We start from the raw sequence: 5534 nt of genomic DNA, 5'->3' as shown, positions 1-5534 counted from the left end.
ACCCCCAGCTGAAGTGAGCTCCACTCATGAGAGACGTCAGGACAAACAGGAAGAGGATTCTCTCTGTGAGGTTCAACTGTCTACACCACCCCAAACCCCACCCAGTTCACCATCTACTGTGGGCATGTTGTCGCCTTCGTCCCCCCTCATGGAGTTCACTGACCAAATGAACAAGCTGGTCATCGCTGGCACACAGTTTACCCCCCGCCCTACTGCAATTTTCTCTCCTCTCATTCCCCTGAAACACCCTCAGCCTTCGGTGAAGTTAAGACACACACCACCCCCACCCCTTTCACACAGGCATCATCCTCCCCAAGCTGATAAGAGCTCAGCACACTTAGATCTTTCTGTCTCTTACTGCTGATGTTTTATGGGTCCAGGCTCTAAAGATGTCACTCCTGACTATTCCCAGCGAAAGTCGGGGCCCAGTGTACTGGAAGCTTCTTCAGTTCATGTTATGATCGGTAATAGAAAAAGAATGTTTAAATTGCCAAGAAAGAGGGTAATGTCAAATTTAACATTCATTCCGGGTCCAGGCTACGAAGTTGATATCTTTAATGTCTTCCCCCCAGAAAAGCCGGGGCCCCTTGGAGTTCAGGTAGTCTCCTCGATTCCTGTGTTTACAGGTAATAGAAAAATGGTGAATTTGCTGAGACACAGGAAGTGCCTTAATAAATCTGCCAATCTATTAAATTTAGATCCCATTCCTCGTCAGCCACAAACTGTCACAAAAGATTGCACAGCTGGTTTTGACTCTTTTAATTTAGCTTTATTAATGAGTTACTCAAATGCAAGCAAATGTTTTATGGAAATTTTACTTCTTTTGAATATGTGGCTCTTCAGTTAAACTCATCTTCTCGGGCTATATTTCTAAACATCTACAGGCCACCTAAATACTGTACAGATTTTTTTGATGACCTTGTTGAGTTACTGTCTCTTATCTGCACTGACTTTGATTGTGTGTTAATTGTTGGTGACTTTAACATCCATGTCGACAAACCTGAGGACAGATGGACTAAAGAACTGTGTCGTGTCCTTGATAACTTTGGACTCACTCAGCATGTGATGCAGCACACACACAACAGGGGCCACATCCTAGACTTGGTTATCTCCAAGGGTCTGAACATTTCTAAGGTTCTGGTATCTGATGTTGCTCTCTCTGATCATTACTGTGTTCTCTTTGAGACTGATATATGTGTGTACACAAATGTTCAAACTGAGGTCGTCTCAAAGCGTTACATCACTGAAAACACCAGTGACATATTCATTGAGGCTTTCTCCTCCACACCTCCCCTCTCCAGGTTCTCCGTCAATGACCTTGTAGATCACTTCAGTTCTAAAGTTACAAATGTTATTGATGCCATTGCACCCACTAAAGTGAAGGTGGTCTCTGGTAAGAAAAAATCTCCTTGGAGAAATGCCACGCTTGTCAAAATGGAAAAAAAGGAATGCCGAAAGGCAGAGCGCAGGTGGCGCAAAACTAAGCTCCAAGTTCATTTTGACATTTATAAAGAGAGACTTTCCATTTTTAATTTAGAACTGAAAAAGTCAAGGCAGTCCTTCTTTTCAGACATTATCACCAAAAACAATAATAATGCACGTGCCCTGTTTGCTACTGTCGACAGGCTAACAAACCCTCCTGTGCCAGTAGCCTCTGAACATCTATCTACCAGGGCCTGTAATGAATTTGCATCCTTCTTCACTGACAAAATTCAGAAAATTAGACAAGCGGTCTGTGCCACCGTACCTGGTACAGGAGGCGTGTTGTCCATGTGTCCACCTAAAACCAACTCTAACACCATGACACAATTTGACCAAATCAATGACAAAAACCTGCAAGAGATAATACAACATTTGAAATCTTCCTCATGCTGCCTTGATATTTTACCAGCAGGGTTCTTCAAAAAAGTTTCAGACTGCATGACTCCAGATCTGCTACAGATTGTCAACATGTCTCTACTTCCAGGCGTCTTCCCCCAAGCCATGAAAACTGCAGTTATTAAACCACTCCTGAAGAAGAACAATCTAGACACATCAGTAATGAATAATTACAGGCCCATATCGAACCTCCCAATTTTAAGTAAAATCATTGAAAAGCTGTTTTTCAACAGCTGAACAATTACTTAATAGTAAATGGCTGTTTTGATGTCTTCCAATCAGGATTTCGACCACATCATAGCACTGAGACTGCTCTAGTCAAGGTCCTCAATGACATTCATTTAAACACAGACAATGGCAAAATTTCAGTCTTAGTACTACTCGATCTCAGTGCTGCGTTTGACACAGTCGACCACAACATACTACTGGACCGACTGGAAAACTGGGTGGGACTCTCTGGTACAGCACTAAACTGGTTTAAATCCTATCTAAATGATAGAGACTACTTTGTGTTTATTGGTAATTACACATCTGAAAGGATGAAAATGACAAGCGGAGTACCCCAGGGCTCCATTCTGGGGCCTCTACTATTCAACATTTACATGCTTCCTCTAGCTCAGATAATGGAAAACAACAAAATATGTTACCATAGTTATGCAGATGACACACAAATTTACATAACCATCTCACCAGGGGACTACAATCCCATACAAACGCTAAGTAGATGCATTGAACAAATCAATGATTGGATGTGTCAGAGTTTTCTTCAGTTAAACAAAGATAAGACTGAAGGCCGACTTTGTAATTGACTTAATGTGGTTGCTGAAGTTCAGGTCTGAGTCCATTATTACACCGAGGTTTCTAGCTTGGTTTGCAGTTTTCAACATTATAGATTGAAGCTGAGCAGAGACTGTGAGTCGTTCTTCCTTGGCTCCAAAAACAATTATTTCTATCATCTTAAAAATATATCCAGGATAAAAGGACTTATGTCTCAGCAGGATTTAGAAAAACTTATCCATGCATTTTTCTTCAGCAGACTGGACTACTGTAACGGTGTCTTTACAGGACTCTCTAAAAAATCCATCAGACAGCTGCAGCTGATTCAGAACGCTGCTGCTCGAGTCCTAACAAGAACCAAAAAAGTAGATCACATCACTCCAGTTCTCAGATCTTTACACTGGCTTCCTGTCAGTCAAAGAATAGATTTCAAAATCCTGTTGTTGGTTTATAAAGCACTGAATGGTTTCGGGCCAAAATACATTTCTGATCTGCTGCCACGTTATGAACCATCCAGACCTCTGAGGTCATCAGGCTCAGGTCTGCTTTCAGTCCCTAGAGTCAAAACTAGACATGGAGAAGCAGCGTTCAGTTATTATGCGCCACACATCTGGAACAAACTCCCAGAAAACTGCAGGTCTGCTCCGACTCTCACCTCTTTTAAATCAAGGCTGAAGACCTTTCTGTTTGCCACAGCCTTTCACTGAAGCAATTTTAAGACTTTGAACTGCACTGTGACTTTTATTTTTTCTCTGTGATATTTTAGCCTACTTTCCTATTTCTTAATTTGTCTTAATGTTTTGTTTTGATGTCTATTTCTTAACTTGTTTTAATGTTTCGTTTAAATGTCTATTTCTTAACTTGTTTTAATGATTTGTTTTAATGTATTTTAAATGCTTTTACTGTAATTGTATGCGCCTGTAAAGCACTTTGAGTTGCCTTGTGTCTGAATTGTGCTATACAAATAAACTTGCCTTGCCTTGCCTTGCCTTGCCTCTCCATCGTGTAAGGGCACCACCCTATATACACTGCTCAAAAAAATAAAGGGAACACTTAAACACCACATCTTCGATCTCAATTAATGAAATATTGCAGTTGAAAATCATTATTCAATATATTGTAGAGTGCATTGAGCACAAAATAACAAATGCACAAATATTCAGAACCATACTCAAAATTAAAGTGGAAAATCACATTGCAGGCTGCTCCAAGACAAGACAAAATGAGGCTCAATAGTGTGTGTGGCCTCCACGTGCCTGTGTGACCTCCCTACATGACCTCCCTACAATGCCTGGGCATGCTTCTGATGAGGTGTCGGATGTTCTCCTGAGGGATCGCCTCCCAGACTTGGATTAAAGCATCAGCCAACTCCTGGACAGTCTGTGGTGCAACGTGGCGTTGGTGGATGAAACGAAACAAGATGTCCCAGATGTGCTCAATTGGATTCAGGTCTGGGGAACAGGCAGGCCAGTCCATAGCATCAATACCTTCATCATGGAGGAACTGGCGACACACTTCAGCCACATGAGACCTGGCATTGTCATGCATTAGAAGGAACCCAGGGCCCAATGCACCAGCACATGGTCTCACAATGGGTCTGAGGATCTCATCCCGGTACCTAATGGCAGTCAGGGTACCTCTGGCTAGCACATGGAGGGCTGTGCGGCCATCCAAAGAAATGCCTCCCCACACCATTACTGACCCACCACCAAACCGGTCATGCTCGAGGATGTTGCAGGCAGCACAACGTTCTCCACGGCGTCTCCAGACTCTGTCACGTCTGTCACATGTGCTCAGTGTGAACCTGCTCTCATCTGTGAAGAGCACAGGGCGCCATTGGCGTATTTGTCAATATTGGTGTTCTCTGGCAAATGCCAATCACCCTGCACAATGTCTGGCTGTAAGAACAGGCCTCAGTTCTGGACGTCGGGCCCTCATACCACCCTCGTGGAGTCTGTTTCTGACAGTTTGAGCAGAAACATGCACATTAGTGGCCTGCTGGAGGTCGTTTTGCAGGACTCTGGCAGTGCTCCTCCTGTTCCTTCTTGCACAGAGGAGGAGGTAGCGGTCCTGCTGCTGGCTTGTTGCCCTTCTACGGCCCCCTCCACGTCTCCTGGTGTACTGGCCTGTCTCCTGGTATCTCCTCCATGCTCTGGACACTGTGCTGACAGACACAGCAAACCTTCTTGCCACGGCTCGCATTGATGTGCCACCTTGGATGAGCTGCACAACCTGAGCAACTTCTGTTGGTTGTAGACACCGCCTCATGCTACTGTACCTCTAGGGAACACTAGAGAACACTAACAAAATTCAAAAGTGACCAAAACATCAGCCAGAAACGACGGGAACAGAGTAATGGTTTGTGGTCACACCTGCAGAACCACTCCCTTATAGGGGTAGTCTTGCTAATTGCCTCTCATTTCCACCTGTTGTCTGTTTCATTTGCACAACAACAGGTGAAATTGTCACAATTAGTGTTGCTTCCTAACTGGACAGGTTGATTTCACACGAGTGTGATATACTTGGAGGTACATTGTGTTGTTTAAGTGTTCCCTTTATTTTTTTGAGCAGTGTATAATATCTCAAAGTCACCCACTGAACACATAGTGCTGCTTCAGTAAACACACTCAGGTTTGGCCTGTTAAAAAAAACCATCCTGCTGAGCTTTATGTGTAACAGTTCCTGCATATAAGGACAGGGAGGAAGAAGGGAGGAAGGAAGGAAAGAAGTAAGGAGGGATGGAGGGACACAAGGAAGGAAGGAAGGGAGGAAAGAAAAAGAGAAGGAGGGGAAGAAGGAAGGAAGAAAAATTGAAGAAGGAAGGAATGAAGGTAGGAGCAGGGAGGGAGGGAGGGAAGAAGGAAGGAAGGAGGGATGGA

The sequence above is a fragment of the Pagrus pagrus genome (genome assembly GCF_965226575.1).
Source record: "Pagrus pagrus genome assembly, chromosome: 13".
NCBI classification, from domain to species: domain Eukaryota; kingdom Metazoa; phylum Chordata; class Actinopteri; order Spariformes; family Sparidae; genus Pagrus; species Pagrus pagrus.
The sequence above is the reverse complement of the archived record's forward strand: the minus strand, read 5'-3'. Positions refer to the sequence as shown.